Source organism: Sapajus apella, unplaced genomic scaffold (assembly GCF_009761245.1).
Source record: "Sapajus apella isolate SASKATOON/1434 unplaced genomic scaffold, GSC_monkey_1.0 scaffold77, whole genome shotgun sequence".
In the NCBI taxonomy this organism is placed as follows: Eukaryota; Metazoa; Chordata; class Mammalia; order Primates; family Cebidae; genus Sapajus; species Sapajus apella.
In genome coordinates this window covers 5317064-5338035 of record NW_022437017.1, presented here as the reverse complement: position 1 = coordinate 5338035, position 20972 = coordinate 5317064, and the positions used below count along the sequence as shown (strand labels likewise).

General features: G+C 46.3%; 1 protein-coding gene and 1 long non-coding RNA gene across 7 annotated transcripts in view; one reads left to right on the top strand and one right to left on the bottom strand.

Annotated features, from left to right (window-relative positions):
• Window positions 1-20972, bottom strand: part of RFX2 (regulatory factor X2) — a 121166-nt gene that overhangs the window by 55635 nt on the left and 44559 nt on the right. The window contains exon 1 of one of the 6 annotated variants that reach the window (XM_032252105.1): window positions 1345-1838. The exons of the other annotated variants lie outside the window; for them this stretch is intronic. The gene's annotated coding sequence lies outside the window, so the exon portion shown is untranslated. Of the gene's footprint in view, window positions 1-1344; window positions 1839-20972 lie in introns of those variants that run through there. 6 annotated transcript variants of the gene reach the window in all.
• LOC116532707 lies at window positions 16954-18601 on the top strand. The gene is made up of 2 exons (XR_004260940.1): window positions 16954-17041; window positions 17579-18601. It is a non-coding gene; the product is annotated as an uncharacterized LOC116532707 (long non-coding RNA).

Genomic DNA, 20972 nt, shown 5'->3' with positions numbered 1-20972 from the left:
AGGAATTCCTCAGCGGAAGGCAGAACAATGCCTCTGTGTCCAAGTCTGAGCAGGTTCAACTATTCTGAAGGACTCAATTGTTTACTCATTTACTCAGCAAATCAAAAGCTCTGGGTGAGTGCCTGCCACTTGGGGAGCTACTACACCCCAAACGACAATGAGAGCAACTCTAAGGCTGGGTTTCCCCACTGTGGCACCATCGATGTTTGAGCTGGATAGTTCTTTGCTGTTGGAGGCCCATCCTGGGCACTGCAGGGTGCTGAGCAGCACACATTCCATGCCAGGAGCACCCCTCCCCAAGCTGTGGCAATCACAACTGTGTTCAGATATTGCCAAGCGACCCAGGGGGGCAGTGTGAGAACCACTGGCGAGGGAGAGAAAAGGTGATCTGCAGAGGGAGTAAATGGTACATTTTATCCAGGGCTGGATAAAAGCCCTCATGAATTTTGGCAGTAAGTAAAAACCGCCTTCTGTTCAAAGTCATCTTTGCCTGCAGTAAAGTATAAACATATATATTTCTTTGCTGCCAGAGGCACACATCTTTCAAACAGATAGTTTTAAAATTCTATATAAAATGACTCATTTAATATTTTGGCAGATGAAACAAATTTGTCCCATGAAAACTCTAAAATTAAAAGTCTTCACTTTTAAATAAACAATCGGCTCTGTTGAACACTGGAGACATAGTTAAGTAAACACCCTTAGGTGAGGAGGTGGCTTTGTGATCAGGCACACCAGTCCCCCATCCTGGCGCCAGCTCTGAGCCTGTCACCCTCCCAGTGGGGGGGTCTCCATGGCTCCTGCCTGATGGGGGGCAGTGAGGACTGAACCGCAGGCAAACATCACAGGGCACGTGACATAGTCAGAACACAATAGACATTTGCTACGACTTTTATGTTTCTCTTATCACCCCAGTGTTTTTATCTCTAAGAATGAGTAAAACAAAATTTAAGCCTTTTAAAAATCAAAAGCAAAACTTATAATAGATTAAACTAATTTACCTAAGGAAAGCAGAAAGGGGTATGCGTGTTTGAATTCGAGTGTGCTGGTTTAATCCCATCTGTACTGCTGGGGACCATTCCCTGACTACCACCACTGCACCCCACATTCCCCTCCCAAATCCCTTTGGTGCAACCCAGAGTCTGGGATTTTTTGTTTCTGTGTGAGCCTGACTCACTTCTCACCACTAGATGTCCCCAGAGCCACGTGGTGATTGCCTGGGCGTTAACTAAACCTTACACAGCCCGACTTCTCCTACCTTCGATTCTTATAAAAGATTGTAAATTTCCCATAGTGTATTTCCTGAGTCCTCAGCTCCCTCTCTCTCTCTTTGACAGAACTGACCTTTGGAATTTTTCTGTTGGAAGTGGCTTTTATTCACAGTTTCCTTTAAATGCTTAAATCAGTCATTTGCACACCATACACCATGCTGTTCTCATCTGAAGCCCAGTGGGTAGCGTCAGTGATACTAGGAGGAGATAATGTGACTAGAACTCTTTGTGAAGAGAGTCCACCAGTGATAAAGTGAGAACGCTGACCTGACTAAGACCAGTTCCTTGTACCACAGGTAGAAATCATTTTGCTTCAAACTCCAGATCTCATTTAAGTAAGGAGAGCCCATGAGAGTGTTGTGCTATATGGTGAGACCATGTTCTGTCCGCCAAGGCCAGAACGCACCTTCCAGAATGCAAGTTATTCTGAGTCACAGGCATTTACACATGAATGTGTTCCCCTAATTTATTAGTATTGTTACTGCTATTATTTTGAGATGGAGTCTTACTCTGCTGCCCAGGCTGGAGTACAATGGCATGATCCTGGCTCACTGCAACCTCTGCCTCCTAGGTTCAAGTGATTCCCCCACCTCTGCCCTCTGAGTAGCTGGGATTACAGGTACCCGCCATCATGCCTGGCTAATTTTTGCACTTTTGTAGAGATGGGGTTTCACCATGTTGGCCAGGCTGGTCTCAAACTCTTGACCTCAGGACATCCACCTGCCTCGGCCTCCCGAAGCCTGCCACTGGCCTGTTCCCCTAATTTAACACACTATTCGCCATGTGCTGGTTTATAGGTCAGACCAATGAGTCTGTGGCTTTCTGCTGGGGGCATGCCTCAATTCACAAATGCTTAGATGGCAGACAGCATCAGCCTCCACCCCCCAGCATCAGAGGACAGAGTTCTCTTAAAGAGAGAGAGCCACAGAAGGGGTGAATCCCCAAATCCTCCTACAAAATACATCCGAATCTTTGGCTAAGCAACTACACCACAAAGGTGTGGGGGAGATACCAGCGGTCTTGGGGAAAATCCAGCAGTGCAAAGATAAAAAAAAATCAAGTGAAAATTTTAACAGCTGCCTGCTGCAGGAGGGAGAGTTTGAATCTAGCCAAGTCACTTGCCTTCAGCGGAACTCAGCTGAATCCACAGATTCTACAACACATCATTCATGTCCAGGACCCAGTAAAAATCCTGAACTATGAAAAGAAACAGGAACAGGTAACCTACACTCAAAAGAAAGAGTAACAAATGAAAAGAAAAAAGAAAAACAGTTAATTATAGCCAAACCCAAGATAACCCAGATGATACAGAAAGCAGACAAGGACTAAAGGAGCTACTAAAAATAAGTTCAAGAACTTAAAGGAAGTTATATACATAATGAATGAACATATGGGACTCTCAACCAAGAAACACAAAGTATAAAAAGAGAACCAAATAGAAATTCTGGAGCTAAAAAGTACAATACCTGAAATATAAACTGAACTAGATGCACTCAACTGCTGATTAGAGATAATGGAAAGAGCTAGTGAACTTAAAGATAGATAAAAAGCATTCACCCAACTGAAGAACAAAGAGAAAAAATATGAAGAAACATGAGTAGAACAAGCAGTCCAACAGAGATGTAACCAGAGTCCCAGAAGAGAAAAAGAGAATGTAAGAGAAAAAAATATTTAAAAATGGCCAAACACCTCTATATTTGGTAAAGGATATCAACTTAGAGGTCCAAAAATCTCAACAAACCATAAGAAGAATAAATACAAAGAGAGCCAAGATAGATATGCCATGGTTAAACTGTTAAAAGAAGTAAAGAAAAAATCTTGAAAGCAGTCAGAGAAAAACTACATTATTATATTCAGAAAACAATGGCAAGCAGAAGACAATGGGACAATGGAATGATTTTTTTTTTTTCTTTCCGAGATTGAGTCTTGCTCTGTTACTCAGGCTGGAGTGCAATGGCGTGATCTCAGCTCACTGCAACCTCCACCTCCTGTGTTCAAGTGATTCTCCTGCCTCAGCCTCCTAAGTAGTTGGGATTACAGGCACCCACCATCATACCCAGCTAAATTTTGTATTTTCACCATGTTGGTCAGGCTGGTCTCAAACTCCTGACCTCAGGTGATCCACCTGCCTCAACCTCCCAGAGTGCTGAGATTACAGGCATAAGCCACCGTGCCTGGCCTGGAATGACACTTTCAACATGCTGGGGGGAAAACCCTATCAGCCCAGAATTCAGTCTCCAGCAAAACTATTCTTAAAAACTGAAGGTAGAATAAAGAGGTTTTTTGCATAAACAAAACCTGATAAATTTTTCTGTCTACCCTATGAGAAATGCTAAAGGAAGTTCTTCGGAATGAAAGGAATTAATACCAGATGGTAAATCTGGATCTATTAGAAGGAGTAAATATCACTTAAAATGATAAATAAATATGCAGGTAATTATTAAAAAAACTGTATTTTTTCTTTTCTTCTCTTTATTTTAAATACATAAAACTATTTGACAAAAACTTCATAACACGCATTGTGGGGTTTATGTCACATGTACATGTTCTCTATGACAATTATAACAGAGTTTGGGGACAAATTAAGTTATACATTCAAGGTTCTTGTATTTTATCTAAGGTAGTAACATGTTAACTCTGTAAATTGTGATAAATTAACAATGCACATTGTAACCTCTGAAGCAACCACTAACAAAAAAATATACAAAAAGGTATAGCTAAAAAGCTAATAGAGAAATCAAATGAAATCTTACTTAACATATTTGATTATCCAAATAAGGCAAGAAACAAAGAACAGAGAAACAAAAAACAGATGATACAAATAGAAAGCAAATGGCAGAATTATTTTGCTAAATCCAGGTATATTAATATTACATTAAATGTAAATAGACACTTGAATGAAAAGGCAGAAATGATCAGCCTGGATAACAATCAAGATCCCGTTATATGCTCCCTAAAAGAAATCCTCTTTAAAAATAAAGGCACGCTTAGGTTGAAAGTAATAGAATAAAAAGAGACCCACTGTGTAAACTCTGATCTTAAGAAAGCGGAAGTGGCTAAAACAATCAGACAAAAAGACTCTGAGAAGAGAAATATTGCTAGAGATTCTAGAGACAACGACAAGACAAGGAATATTACTGGAGATAAAATTTCATCATGATAAGATTACCAGTTTTTCAGGATGACATAATGATTACAGATGTGTATGTACCTAGTAATAAACACACCTGAAAAATACATGAAGTAAAAATTAACAAAACTAGAGGAGGAAATAAACAATCATAGTTGGAGGTTTTAAAGATCCTTCAGTAATTTTGACAGAAGAACTAAGCAAAATTATTAGTAAGGCTACAGAATATCTGAATTATACCATCGACCACATAGATATAATTGACATTTATAGAACACTACAATCAAAACCTGCACATTCTTTTCAAATGCACATGGAATATTCACTATGGTGAGTCATGTTCTGGGCCATAAAACAAGCCTCGATACATTTCAAAAGACTGTAATTACACAGAGCATGTAGGCACTTTGACCACAATGGAGTAAATTAGAGATCAATAAGAAGGTTAGAAAAGGCCGGGCGCGGTGGCTCAAGCCTGTAATCCCAGCACTTTGGGGGGCCGAGGCGGGTGGATCACGAGGTCAAGAGATCGAGACCATCCTGGCTAACATGGTGAAATCCTGTCTCTACTAAAAATACAAAAATTAGCCGGGTGTGATGGTGCGTGCCTGTTGTCCCAGCCACTCAGGAGGCTGAGGCAGGAGAATTGCCTGAACCCAGGAGGTGGAGGTTGCGGTGAGCTGAGATTGCGCCACTGCACTCCAGCCTGGACGAGAGAGTGGCTCTGTCTCAAAAAAAGAAGAAGAAACAATAAAGAACAAAATTAATAAAATTAGAAATTCCACAAACAGTGGAGAAAGTAAACAAAATCAATATTTCTTCAAAACTGAAATTTTTTCTTTTTTTTTTTTTTTTTTTTTTTTTTTTTGGGACGGAGTTTCGCTCTTATTACCCAGGCTGGAGTGCAATGGCGCGATCTCGGCTCACCGCAACCTCCGCCTCCCGGGTTCAGGCAATTCTCCTGCCTCAGCCTCCTGAGTAGCTGGGATTACAGGCACGTGCCACCATGCCCAGCTAATTTTTTGTAGTTTTTTAGTAGAGACGGGGTTTCACCATGCTGACCAGGATGGTCTTGATCTCTTGACCTCGTGATCCACCCGCCTCGGCCTCCCAAAGTGCTGGGATTACAGGCTTGAGCCACCGCGCCCGGCCTGAGATTTTTTCAAAAAAAAGAAAGCAGCTATCAAGCCATGAAAAGACATAGAGGAAACTTAAACACACACTATGAAGTGAAAGAAGTCAGTATGAAAAGGCTACATACGCTATGATCCTAATTAAAGAACATTTTGGAAAAGACAAAACTGTGGCAACAATAAAAAGATCAGTGGTTGTCAGGGATCAGAGAGATGGATGAGAAGGCAGAGCGCAGAGGATTTTTAGGACGGTGGAACTATTCCATATGGCACTATAATGGTGGACACATGTCACTATACACTTGTGCAAACCATAGAATGTGCAACACCAAGAGTGAACTCTCGTGTAAACTATGAGCTTTGGGTGAGAATGCTGTGTTAACGCAGGTTTCATCAATTGTAAAAAATGCACAGCTGGTGGGGGATGGTGATAACGAGGGAGGCTGTGCATGTGTGGAGGTATGGGGCATATGGGAAATCTCTGTATTTTCCTGTCAATTTTGCTGTGAATCTAAAACCACTCTTTAAAAAAGCAAGTCTTGGCCAGGCATGGTGGCTCACACCGGTAACCCCAGCACTATGGGAGGCCGAGGCTGGTGGATCACCTGAGGTCAGGAGCTCAAGACCAGCCTGGCTAACATGGCAAAACCCCATCTCTACTAAAAATACACAAATGAGCCAGGTGTGGTGGTGGGCGCCTGTAATTCAAGCTGCTCAGGAGGCTGAGGTGGGAGAATCACTTGAGCCCAGGAGGCAGAGGTTGCAGTGAGCTGAGATCCTGCTACTATACTCCAGCCTGGGCAACAGAGCAAAATTCCATCTCAAAAAAAAAAAAAGCAAGTCTTTAAAAGAATTAATTAACAACCTCCTCCTAGAAAGACTGATAAGAAAGGAAAAAAAAAAAACCCCCAAATTGCCAATATCAGGACTGAAATGAGATATACTACAGATTCTACAGAAATCAAAATGATAATAGGGAACCATTACAAACAACTTTAGCCCATAAATTCAATGACATATAAGATGAACACTTATTCAAAAAACACAACATCACAAAACTGACACATGATGAAATGAAAAACGTGAGTGTAGTACATACAACAAAAAGATTGAATATGTTATTAAAAACTTGCCTACAAAGAACACGTCAGACACATATAGTGTTACTGGTGAATGCTATCAAATATTAAAAACGGAATTATTACACAAATGCCACCAGAAAATTTTTAAAAAGAATACAACTCATTTTATGAGGTCAGTAAACCCTGATAGCAAAACTTGACAAATATACTACAAGTATTTAGACTAATATCTCTTATGAACATATATGCAAAAATAATTTAAAATATTAATAAATCAATCCAGCAACAAATAATATAACTCACACATATTATGAATTTTTTTTTTCTAATGGAGCCTCAGCTCTTTTCTTCCTCAACTGGATTTTGACAAAGGTGCCAAGGCAATTCAACAGAGAAAGAAAAGTCTTTTAAACAAACAGTGATGGATCAACAGGATATCCATACTGGGGAAAAGAAATGAACCCTGACCCCCATCTCACACTATACATAAAAATGATTTGAAGTTAGAACATAAACTTACACATAAAAGCTAAAACTATAAGACTTCTCAGAGAAGACATAGGAGGTAAGACGAAGGTTTCTTAGACAGAATATGGAAAGTAAATAAGCATTAAAAAAGTGACAAATTAGATTTCACCAAAATTTAAAAGATTTTACTAAGAATATGAATAGGTAAGCCACAGTCTGGGAGAAATATTTGCAAAACGTATCGGATAAAGGGCTTTTATCCTAATATGTGTGTGTGTGTGTGTGTGTGTGTGTGTGTGTATAAATATATATTTTATATATATATGTGTATATATATATTTTATATATATATGTGTGTATATATATATATATATATTCCTACAATTCAATATAAGAAGACAAATAAGCTAAAAGGAAAAATGGGCACTTCACAAAGCAAGATATACAGATGCCCAAAAGTATACGAGTAGTATTCAACCTCGTTAGTCACTAGGGAAATGCAAATTCAAACTATATCAAGATATCGCTAAATACTCACTAGAATGGCTAAAGCTGACAAGTCTAACAACATACAATGTTGTAAGTACATGGAGCAACTAAAACTCTCACACATCCCCGTGTGTAGACACGAAATGATGCGACCACACTGGAAAGAGGTTTGGCAATTTTCTAGAAAGTTAAACCTGCCCTTTAAGCCAGAATTCCTCTTGTAGTTATTTTTATCCAAGAGACATGAAAACATATCTTCAAAAAAGAATGATAACTTGTATAAGCATGTTCTTAGCAGCTTTTTGTTTGCTGGTTTTGTTTTTGAGACAGGGTCTCGCTCTGTCATCCAGGATAAGGTACAGCGGCACAATCACGGCTCACTGCATCCTCAACCCCCCGGGCTCAAGCGATTCTCCCACCCCAGCCTCCTAAGCAGCTGGAACTGCAGGTGGGCAGCACCATGCCCAGCTAATTTTTGCATTTTTTGTAAAGATGGGGCTTTACCATGTTGCCCAGGTTGGTCTCAAACTCCTGGGCTCAAACAATCTGCCCACCTCAGCCTGGTTCATAGCAGTTTGATTCAGTCGCCAAAAAGCAGAAATAATGCAAATGTTTCTCATCAGGAGAGTGGATGAGAAATTGCAGACTGTGATGATTTCAAGATGCATGTTGAAAACCCTAAAACTGGCCGGGCGCGGTGGCTCACGAGGTCAAGAGATCGAGACCATCCTGGTCAAAATGGTGAAACCTCGTCTCTACTAAAAATACAAAAAATTAGCTGGGCATGGTGGCGCATGCCTGTAATCCCAGCTACTCAGGAGGCTGAGGCAGGAGAATTGCCTGAACCCAGGAGGCGGAGGTTGCGGTGAGCCGAGATTGCGCCATTGCACTCCAGCCTGGGTAACAAGAGAGAAACTCTGACAAAAAAAAAAAAAAAAAAAAAAGAAAACCCTAAAACTATCATAGAAATGGAAAAGAAGGGCAGCGCTAAAAAGCTAATAGAGAAATCCCACCGGAATACTCTTCATGAATACAAAGGAATTAATTACTGAATTCACAATGTATGAATGAATCTCAAAATCATTATGCTAAGTGAAAGAAGTTGAGTCCAAAAGAGTAGATGAGTGGAATAAAACTAAAGTTAAAAAAAAAATCATAACGGCGGGGAGAGGGGCGAGAGTGACTGGAAGGGACAGGAGGGGACACTCCAGTGAGATGGACACATTCCGTATGATGTACCATGAGGCGTTACATGAGTCCCAATTTGGTGAAATTAGCCAGCTAAGTGTGTTCACTTACTGTATGTAAATTTTAACAACAACAAAGCCTGTACAAACGTAAGGGTGGAGAGAGGGAGCGTGGGCGGGAACACCCAGGTGCTATAGGAATGGCAGGACCCTGACACCCTGTAGAGGGTGGTGGCTTCTTCAGTTTCATTGCGTTGTGTGTTTTACTTCAAGGATGTCTGAAATTTCCATGATAAACAGTTAAACACACCCACTCAAGACAACAGCGATGAGCTGCTGGCCCAGCAGAAGGAACACCTCATGGTCCTGGGAGTGCTTCCAGGTGAGTGCGGTAGCTCACATGGTCCTCCCAGAATGGGTGATCCTGGATCCTGAGTAACTCTTCCACCTGGCAGAGGAGGGGGCAGCAGAGACGGGAAGAGGGCAGGGCCCCTAGGGCGTGGGTGTGGGCATATTTAACGTAAAGGCCACAGGGCACAGGGATGCACACTGTGGAGCACCTTTGCGGCACCAGTTTGGGAATCCCTCAATCCAGTGCAGGACAGTAGGTGCGAGTGAGTGGAGGCCATGCTTCGTCTCCGAACCTGAATCTGCCATGGTAACTTGGACTCATTCAGTGACTGCCCCGTGGTCCTTGCTTTCTCGAGTTCCTTTGTCCTCCCTCCTGTTTTTCTTCCCGTAATGAGGACCTGGGCAGTCTTTGTCTGACTACCTTCCCCTGTGTCCCCTTAGACTGGGTTACAGGAGCCTCAGAACAGCCAATAGAAAGAGGAGGCGCTGCAGACACCTGTCACCCAGCCTGGCCCTGCCTGGCCAACGGGCTTGGCTGGCCCAAAGCTCCCTCCCTCGTGGCTCAGAAACACGCCGGGAGTGCTGTTTATAGGCCGAGCACGTTTCATTTACCATCTGGTCCAAGATCAGGGCGGGCATGAAATAAAGGGGAAAGCACAGAACCAGTGCTGCAATTTCCCCTCCTTGGCCGGCAGCAGCCTTTGGAATCCACCAAACGCGCATTTGACCTTGAACGAACATTCAAATGAACCAGATGTGCACTTGACCTTCTGGAGCCACTGAGGAGTCAAACGCGCCAGTGGGAACATCTCTCGTGGCTTCCTGACTTCATGTGAGGGGGCACAGGAGAGACGCAGCTAGAAGAGGCCCTGGACTATGGCCGTGATGAATGAATCTGCCTGGGCACAAAGGGAAGAGGCTTCTGTTTACAGAAAAATACTTCCATCACCTAGTAACCAGCAATGTCAGGAAAGGAAACGCAGAAAAGGCTGAGAGCAGTTTCTGGGCCTGTTCCTGGCTGGGCCGCTGACTCACTGCGACCTTAAGCAATCTCTTTTCTATTCCTGTTCCTCCATATGCCAAATGGAGCTGTCACCTGCCTTGCATAGTTCAGATCAGTATTTAGACAACGTTTTGTCATCTTTGGTGATAATTGGGGCAGAGTTAGCCGAGTGGTTTTAGTTACTTTCATTCTGATTGGCTAACGAGCCTTGGCTTTTGGAAGGCACATGGCCTCCTCCGGCCATTGGCTCCTCCTCTCCTGGTACTCGCTGGCATCCAGATGGTACCAGAGTTCATCTGCCCTAAGAAAGCAATTAATTTCTTCCCTCCAAACGAGAAGGAACAAGCCCGGAGTCTCTCAGGAGTACCGGTTGTTTCAAAGCCCAGATTCTGTCCTGTGCTTGTCTTAACACTCGCGCTGCCCAGAAAAATCCTGTCCACTTCCTTCTCCTGGCTCGCCTCTGAGGGCCAGGTCTACAGAGCAAGTGATTCGTGTTCTAGATTCTGTCCCCACCGTTCATGCTTGTGTGGCCTGGCCCCACACACAGGGAAGACACAACCATCTCCTTGCCGAAAAGTGGATTCTTTAACCCTCCTTGATGGTGGAACCACGTACTTTCTTGCACCAGGATCATTCCCCATGCACCCAGTTAGTTCTCAGAGCCCAGAGTTATTACTCTTCCCTGATCATCACCAAAGATGACAGTGTGTGTCCCCACTCAGCACTGCAGACATTGGGGACAGAGCCATCTCTCAGTTGGGGCTGTCCCTGGCACTACAGAGTGCTGAGCAGCATCCCTGGCCTCCACCCACTCCATGCCAAGAACACCCCCAGTCGTGACAACCACAGATGTCCCCAGACATTGCCCAGTGTCCCCTAGGGGGCAGAAGCACCTCTGTTCAAAATGGATGGTCTGAGAAGGGGTCTGGACAACAGTGCCGAGTAAAACGAGCCTATAGCCAGCTTGGGAACAGGAAGATGAAAAAGGAGAGTAGGCAGGACGCAAAATCATGACAATTCAGCCAGACAAGGAATGTGAAATCAGAGAAAACAACAGGACCCTCTGAAGGTACCCATGCTTTCCAGAGCAGCAGACTTCAACGTACACCAAGGGCAACCATCACTCCTTCTGTGCCTAAGCCGGGGCGGGGGGTGCCCATCATTCCTTACTTTTTTTTTTTTCTTTTTCTCTTGTAGCAATGGACTTTCAAGGCCTGGCGCTGGCTCCGAGTTTCTCTGAAATCAAGTATCTTCAGAATTCAAATTCCTTTGTCTTTTCGTAAGAATTGGGCTTCTGTTCCTGTTTTCTTCTTAGGAGCCAAACTTTCCCTCCTTTCTCTAGAAAAGGATCAGAACCAAGCCCTTGACAACTGGCCTGAGGGAGGGCTGCTCCCAGGATGGAAGGGGGATGGGGGAGTGCGGACACCCAGTCGGCCCCTAAGTCTCAGGTTCTAATCTTCAGAGGCTTAGAGCAGGCTGCACTGACTGTGCCGCTCCTAAATCGGGGGACCCCTGTCACAACAGAGGAAACATCCTTCCTTCCCGTTTAGAAACCTGATTTGACATTTTTCTTTTTTTTTTTTTTTCTTTGAGACGGAGTTTCACTCTTGTTACCCAGGCTGGAGTGCAATGGCGCGATCTCAGCTCACCGCAACCTCCGCCTCCTGGATTCAGGCAATTCTCCTGCCTCAGCCTCCTGAGTAGCTGGGATTACAGGCACGCACCACCATGCCCAGCTAATTTTTTGTAGTTTTAGTAGAGACGGGGTTTCACCATGTTGACAAAGATGGTCTCGATCTCTTGACCTCGTGATCCACCCGCCTCGGCCTCCCAAAGTGCTGGGATTACAGGCTTGAACCACCGCGCCCGGCCCGACATTTTTCTTTTTCAGATGCAGTTTTTCTGTGTCACCCAGGCTACAGTGCAGTGATGCAATCACAGTTCACTACAGCCTCCCTGTCCCGGGCCCAAGCAACCCTCCCACCTCAGCCAGCCCAGCAGCTGGAACTCTAGGTGTGCACCAACACGCCTAGCTATTTTTGACTTTTTTGTAGAGACAGGGGTCTCGCCATGTTGCCCAAAATAATCTCCAACTCCTGGACTCAAGCAACCCTCCCACTTTGGCTTCCCAAAGTGCTGGGATTACAGGTGTGAGCCATCATGTGTGGCCTTGATTTGACTATTAATATAAAAATTGTCCAAACTATGGTATGGCTACCCCATCTCTGATGTGGTCTGATTTTAACTGCCATCAGCAATATAACAAATTCAGGGTGAATTTTGAATTAAAAACTCACCAAGCCTTCATTGACATTTTCACCCAACAAATATTCTTTTGGCAGGCAACCTGATTCAACTGCTTTTAGCAATAACTTCAACCCCACAAAAGTTGGTTTCTAGGAAATGGAAATTCTCCTTAGGTTAGGGGGTGCCCTGAAGTCCACGACATTGGAGTGACTGGAAACTGGAGACCAGGCTAGAGGCTGACCGCCAGTCGATGATCTGTCCCCAGGAGTGGACATGAGAGCATCTCTCTCACACACACAGGCACACACACATATACACTCCCCACGTATGCGTATATACAAATATACATGTACATACACATAGACACAGACACACATACATACACATGAACACATGTATGCCCACAAATACACATGCAGACACATATGCATGCATACATATACCCCCTGATGCAGGGTTATATGAGAAAAATGGCCAAAACCACTCATAACACACACGTGGTTTCCTTACTCCAGACATTTTTCTATCACACTGAATGCTGACTACTCCCACTAGACAGAAAACAATGATTCTGGTAGTGAAAAGGGTAGGGGACCTATGCTAACATCCACACACATGCCTATGGGAGAAAGCCTCGAAGTACATTTTTTCTCTCTACTTTTCTCGTTGCAAGATTCCATTCTGAAATTGCAACTCCTTTGTCTCCCTTTTCTTTCTTTCTTTTTTTTTTTTTTTGAGATCGAGTCTCATTCTGTCTGTCGCCCAGGCTGCAGTACAGTGGCGTGATCTTGGCTCACTGCAACCTCTGCCTCCCAGGTTCAAGCGATTCTCCTGCCATAGCCTCCCAAGCAGCTGGGAATACAGGCGTGTACCACCACACCCAGCTAATTTTTGTATTTTTAGTAGAGATGGGATTTCACCACATTGGCCAGGCTGGTCTTGAACTCCTGACCTCACGATCCACCTGCCTTGGCCTCCCAAAGTGCTAGGATTACAGGCGTGAGCCACTGCGCCTGGCCTGTCTCCTTTTTCTGACACCGCCTCTGGCTCTGAGCCGTGCCCCTGCTGAGCATCTCTTGTACCTCCTACCCCGTAACCCCTATGCAGACCTCCCTTCACTGTCTCACATCCCCCCCCCCCCCCCCGTGTCTACACCCACTTCCTCGAATCTTCAACTCTCATTTTCCTGTTGTCTACAACGGCTTTTGTGCTCCAACAGCAGAAGTGAGGAGCTGAGACAGGCACCAGCAGAAGCCTACAATATGTACTCTCTGGTCCTTTACAGAAAAAGGCTGCTGGCCCCCTTCCAGAAGGTTCTAGAGCCTCCGTCTCCCTCGAAGACGCATCCATCAAGCCTGTACTCTGGCTTCTGCACAGGCTCCATTCTTTCAGCTCATGGAAGAGCTCACATCACACCCATTTTATGAGAACATCCGCTGCCACTGAGACCCTGCTCTTTATCCTTTATCTTCTCTCGAGATATGGATTCTTTTTTCTTTGTAAGTCCCGGCTCTAGGAAGGGAGTCTCCGTTGTCTTCTCTCTGCAGGTCTCATGTCTGCCCACTGTTCTTCTTGAGGTCTTCATGGGGCAGCTTCAGGCTTCTCTGAACCTGGCCTCTCTGCAGTGTTTCCTGTTGCTCCTCAAAGCTCTGTCCTCCCTCGTGTCTGGGCATTGTCATCTGGTTTCATTCTTCCCCCTAATGGTAACTTCTCGGTCCCCTGCACTAGTCCCTCCTTGTCTCCCAGCCTCGGTCTCCACCCTTGTGCCCCTCCCCTGTCACACTCAATGTGGACGGCCTCAGGACACCGGAACTCCCAGCACCACCTGTCGCTCTTCTCCAGCTGCCTCCCAGGCCTTTCTGCCTGGACGCCCTTCAGGGGCCTCAACAAGTCCAAGAGAAACTTCCTCCCCCTAAACTTGCTCCTCTTGGGTTTCCTAAGCCACGGGAAGGGCAGTGCAAGGCGCTGGGTATCTCCCTGGGCCCCGGGGCATGAGTCGCTGGTGACTCAGCCTGCCTTCTCCACCTGATACCATCTCTGCCTCCCCCTTCCTTCCGCTCCTGCTGCTACTATTTTAGTGAGCCCCTGCCTCTCCATCTCCTACCTGGAACCGCCATATCCGCCTCCTAACTGGTCTCCCTGCTTCCAACCTCGGCCCTCTGCCAGCCAATTTTCTTTCACATTGGGGTGATTTAAAAGATAACAATGTCTTCTCATTCCCCGGCTCAAAAAGCCCTCCCATGAATTTTCACTGCATAGAGTGTGTGTGCTAAATCAAGGGATTAACTACCAAGGTGGGGGTTCCAGACATTTCAATGTCAAAAGGGTCTGCTGTCTGTAGAGTCCCTTCTTTAGAGGGTTGGAGCCCGCCCTTCACACTCACAAGCCTGGCTGATCAAGACCATGTCACCTGAAGACCGTCTGTCGGCAGGCAGAGAGCCCTGCCCCACAGAGCGCATCCAAAGAGATGGACACTTGGTTCCCTTCCTACTCCCGGCCCCTGCCATTGGATCTTACTCTCGCTGGGGAGTCGGCTCCAGCCAGGGGAGAAAGGCTTTGCAACCTCCATTACTGACACAGTAAGAGCAAATGCCAAGGGGAATGCCGAATGGCCCGGAAGAGGCCCAGCTGTGGCGGCGGGAGCAGAGGGAGGAGGCCAGGCTTCGGGCTCAAATCCCAGGCCTGTCACTCGCTCGCTGACTGTGGCCTCAGTCTTGGTTCCTTCATCTGAGAAATGGGCTGGGAGGGGAAGGGAATGACATAGTTGATGTGCGCACCCCGAGTGTGGATCCCAGCAGGTGGTTCATCTATGAAATATGACACAGGCAGGGATGGGAGCATCCACTGAGCCCAGAGTTGGAGATCAACCTGGGGAACATAGCGAGGCCCCATCTCTTAATAACAAAAACAAACTAGGGGTCGGGCAAAGTGGCTCATGTCCATAATCTCAGCACTTTGGGAGGCTGAGGCCAGAGGACTGCTTGAGGTCAGGAATTTGAGGCTGCAGTGAGCTGACGGCACTACTGCACGCCAGCCTGGAGACAGAGCAAGACCCTGTCTCCAAAAAGAATAAACCAATAACAAAACAAAACAGCAAAAAACCCAACTAGCTGAAAGAAAGAGGGACACAACTCCAAGGACAACTGCAGCGACAGCAGGCAGCGGCCAAACCAAGCCCCGCTGAAGGGCAGACTGCGGGCAAAGCCAGCGCACGTGGGGGCTGACTGACGCCGAGGAAGCCGTGACCACATCACCTCTGCTCTAGACACAACACACGGGCAACTGAGGCTCAGACAGGATGAGCCATGCGCTGAAGGTCACAAAGCAGGAAGAGACAGTGCTGGACTGGAGCGGGGGCTTCGGCTTGGGTTTGGCTAAGTCACTCCTTTAGGAGGAGGAAGCACTTGTTTTTACAACTCTGGGGCCTCCGGAGCCACCGCTTTCTGACTCACGTGGAGCTTCCGTTTGTTTTCCATATATAAATCACTTCCCCCACCCCATGCCAAAGAGAACTGCAAATAACAATACGAGCTTAGCTTCTGCTTTGGCAGTTCTAGACTTTAGCTGATGCCATTGGAGCTCTCATGAGCTGATGCGGTTCCTGTGGGGAGTGACCGTATGAGTTTGAGCTGGACTTGTACATTTCACAGCCCCCTGTGGCTGCAGTTGAGAAGTAAGTGGCTCTTTATTCACTCTCAGTAACGGGGAGGAATTTGTAAATAAGCATGACTGAAAATTATCGTTCCATCTATCTATTCCCACAAGCAGTTTCCTGCGGTTTAAAGCAGTGGGTGCTTCAGAATGTAAAGATCTGGGGGTTGCTCCCTGGCCAGTCGTGCATATTCAATATCTCCCGCTCCAGAGACCAAGGTCACCTGTCAGTCCCGCTCCGATGCCTGGCCCCTGCTGGGTTCACCCACAACCCTGAAGGGCCTCTGATTCAAATGGAATTAGAGCCCACGCCTGCCAGACCATCAGGCCTGAGTACCCGCCCCTGCCCTGAGCAGCTAGCTTCTGTCTGCAAGTCTCAGATCTGCAGAATTGAGGCAGGCCAGTATGGTGCACAGTGGTCCAGACCTACAATGACAAGGTGGCAGCAGTGCATGGAGTGCCACTGAAGGCTGGCACTGGTGTCCCCTGCAAGCAACCCAGGGAGGATGAGGATGGGGCCGATGCACCTGCCAGGGCAGGAATGGACAGAACCCCTCCAGCAGGGCCAGGCAGACTGGGCAGCACTCTGTCCCTCAAAGTCCACCTGCCCATGACAGCTAAGATCAAAGTGACTGCTGCGTTAAAAAGGGAGGGAGGCAGAGAGACAGAGCCAGCAGCTCCACAGGCAGGTGATGAGCAGTGGAGAAACCCTCTCTCCAGTCATCTCATGCAGGCTTTTCTGACCTCGGCAATGGGGAGGCCGAGGCGCAGGGGCGTCCTTTGGGGTGGGGCCATGCTGACCAGCATGCCTGGCCTCCGCTCACTCCATACCAAGAAACCATCCCCCCCCCCGGCCTTTGTCATGACAGTCACAAATGTCTCCAGACATCTGCCAGTGTCCCCTGGGGGCAGGATCTCCCCAGTGGAGAACCACAGGTCTAAGGCCGCACCTGTACTCCACACAGCATTTCCAGATTCACCAAACCACACTCTGTGCTTGTCCCCTCGGATTACTTCCTGTCATGCACTGTTCACATCTGGCTCCTTGGCCGGCCAGCCAGCCCTTCTTGAGAAAACAAAGACTGGGTCTGTGTCATCCCAACAGCCCCCTCGAAGCTCCCTCACCCCAGCCCCAGCCCCAGCCCCAACCTAGCACACTGCCTGCAAAGATGCTCAAGATGTATTTTGCAATAAACAAGAGAATTAGCGGCCTGCCTGCTCCAGGCTGCCCACCTGTTCTAGCCACCTTCACACATCAGCCTTCAGCTTCCATCTTTAGCTGAGCACAGGGGCCTGTCCCAGGGTTCTTGGGAGCGGCTTCCTAAGGCATCATGCTTTTGTGTTCCGCTCCTTCTCTTACCAGACTTTCTTTCCCTCTCACTTTTCTCTCCCTTTCAGGGGCTACAGTGCAGCTGCTGACGGTCAAGGTGAAGATGGGGAATGTGCCAGTGAAAACCGGGCATGCGGAGGCCTCACCTCACTTGCTCTCTCCCGTCCCACCTTCAAAGTCTTTCAGAACGACCCATGCTGCCAGAGGGTGGAGAGAACCCTGAAGTGATAAATGAGAGTTCCTCAGCAGTAGCATCTCCTGCGTTCTCAGCCTGGTGACCTGACCCAGCAGCTGGCCCACTGGGCACCTGTGCCCACCTGGAGACGGGGTCTCATCCTGCCTGTGTGGCCCTTCCTGTCCCTGAAAGCCATCTCTAGAGATGGCCAGTGACCAAGGGCATCAGGCAGCCCATGTTCTTCGCACGTCTCCGTGACTGATTCTGGCCAAGAGGAGGCTGGCTTTCCGGATCCCACCAACATCACATATGGGACCTTTCCAATCTACCCCCTACCTCCCCTCAGGTCATGACTTGGCTCTGGAACTTAAGACGCGAAGAAACAGCCTAGTTCAAATTCAAGAATTTCCACTTAAAACCACAGCATTGGAGAGGCCCCTTTAAAAACCACCTAACCCAGCTCTTTCATCGGACAGAGGAAGAAACTTACCTAAAGATGTTAGGTGGTTTGCCCATATTGCAAAGCCTGATGTATGGGAAAATACTTCCATGGGAAATTAAAAAAAACGATCAATAAAATTTTTTTAAAATGAGGCTCTAATTCCTGAAAAATGACTTGCTTAAACTTGAGACTGGGCAGAAAATAATATTGTAGAATGCAGAACAGCATATCTTTGGAAGGATCTACCTTTTTAAGTATATAATGGTCCTCCACAACTATCCTGCAAAAGGGAGCAGGACAAATCATGTATTTTAATCTTTGGGGGAGTCTTTGTGTAAGTCAGACCTTAATCATTTTGATTCTAGCAACACTCGCGGCCATTGGATCCTAATTATTGCATCTCATAAGGCTGATGGCTAATCAGCTTGCCTTTTTAAGAAAAAGAACAAGCTTGCTTTTATTGTTATATAACACAAATGACATTCCATTATAAGTTTCTGCTGCAAAAGAAAGTTGGGAAATTTGTTTAGATACTTTAGTCTTAAGACATTAGCTGAAATGCTGGTAACAAACGTGCAATGAACATTTTCTTGGGGCATTCAGCCACAAAGTGAATCGCCCTTAAAAAAAAAAAAGTCCATACGACTAAAGCGAGTCTCACCACGGGAACCACAGGAGCTGTTTTAGTGACGGGCTGGAGTGTCTGTTACAGGCGGCACTTTTGCGGCTGTTGCTGCATTAATCAGATTGCACTCGAGATGAATAAGGAAGAATAAAGTCTTCACCGAAAACCTGTCCTGGCTAACAGTTCTTAATTTATAGCCCTGGCGGTGGGGGTGGAGGCTGGGGGCGGTGCTGGGAGGAGGGAAAGAAATGTGTCACCCGCTCTGAATGAAGTTCAGGGGTGGTGTTTACCTAAGCAACAAACCCTTGTAAACAATTGCTATCTCCGGCTTGCCAGCAAGGAGGTGGGGGAGTGAGGCTGTTTTGATCAGAATCCAACCTGTGACTGCAAAGTGCCCATAACAGGGCACTCTGTTAGTGGGAACGTGTGACCTCCCCTAATGAACACAACATACATATCCCACCGAGGACCACGGGAGGACCCAGCTTCTTAACAGGAACGCTGAGCACATAAAACAGAAGGTACTGGTTGCAATTTCCATCCCCAGCCAACCCTATCTGTGAATGTCTCTACGAGTGAGCCAGCCTGGACTCAACTCTTTGCTCTTCTGAAATTCTTAGGCACTAGAAATGAAGATATCGTACTGAAAAGCGCCCCAGAAATTGTGGGTTTATCAGTGATGTGCGGTAGTAGGTTGGACAAGTAATGATTTTCTAAACACCAAGAATTAGATCAAAAAGGAAATTCCACTTAAGACTAAAGTAAGTATCCAGTTGAGAGCAGTCTAGGACATATTCGAATGGCCAGAAGTTTGTTTCAATGGGGCCTCTGCGTTTATGCAGCATGGCAGTCAACACCACAATATTCGCTCTTCCAAGCAGACCCCGAGTGGACCCATGTCTACCTGCTGTGGCAAATCAAAATCAAGTGTAATCAGAGAAAAATATATGCAGATGTTCAATTAAAACCTGGAGTCGGCAGTCTTGGCACTGTTTGCCCGGCCCTCATTGTTTGCTAAGTAACAACGGTTGCCAGGGGCAACGCAGTCCACTCCCGTTTCCAAGAGCCTGTTGCTGGGCAACCGGGAGAATACTTCCCAAACCAAACAATGTCATCCCGGAGCAACCCCCTCTATCTCACATTAACCAGATCTAAAAAAAACCCTCCCAAATATGTAATCTATTATTTTCAGAAGCCCTAAGAGAAAGGCAAATAATCTCTTCTCTATAGTAACGGAGGGGGAAACAGTTTACCATATTTGTTCTGAAATAACAAAACCCAAGGAGGAGCAACTCTCTCCGTGGTAAGAGGGCATCACAGGAGGGATTTCAATCCTTCCTAGTACTGGGAGGAGAAAGTGCCCTTTTCTCCAAGAGGAAAGAATCTATTTATCATCAAACAAACAATGTGGGGGAGTTCATAGCTGCACAAGTGTTTTCTGGGTGAAGTAAAATGAATCACGGATTAAGCTATTTGGAAAAAAGTGTGAAAACAGAGGAGTTGATACTGAATTAAAAACACTTTTGGAAATATCATGTATGTATGGAACAAGTGGAAAGGGAACCATTGACTCAGCGTCAGAAATGCCTTGTGGGGCTTTGCCGGGAGGGACTTACAGTATCTCTGACGTCACTGCACCGGCTCTTCCCCCCTCTACCCGGGGAGAGGAAGACTCTTCTAAGAGGAAGCCAGGCCACATCAGATGCCCCCAGATGGCAGGGTACGCAACGGACACACGGCTCCGGAAAGAGGAGTCACATGGTTGGGCAATCTTGACCCATGGAGGGGGAAAAAAAAAAAAAAAACAGGCTACAGTGAAGCCAGTGCAGCTTTCATTCTACCTGGAGCAGTCAGGCTGAGCGTGGTTTCCCTGGAGCTTTGGACCTCAAGAGGGTGAGGTGGCACCATTGCCTCTGAGGGGAACACAGAGCTCTAAACAGTGCTCGTTTTTGGTGGGCCCAGCCAAGGACATTTTGATAGAATGAGCAGCATGTAGCTGCAGCCCCAATGGGCCAACATTTTGGTTGGTAAAAGCGTGCAACGCTGATAGATTTGTGCGTGACCAAGCATACCCTGTAAGGCACTCTCAGCACAGGGTTGCCCTTTGAGACAGACACAGTCGGTGCACAGAATCTGTTTCTTTAAAGATATCATCCGGGAGTCATTCTTAGAATAAACAGGATGGAACTGACATGTCTCCCTGAGAAGAAAGATAGATTCTATACTATTAGAATTTTAAACTGTGCTCCAGGAAGACGAGGAATTTGAAGCCAGACTCTTAGGCTGTTAACCCATGGCTAAGTGGTGATGTGGTGACATCCTTGACTGCTAGTCCTGGAGGTCAAACCACCAGCAACTGGAGCCATGGAGGCTTTGCTCAGGAGACAC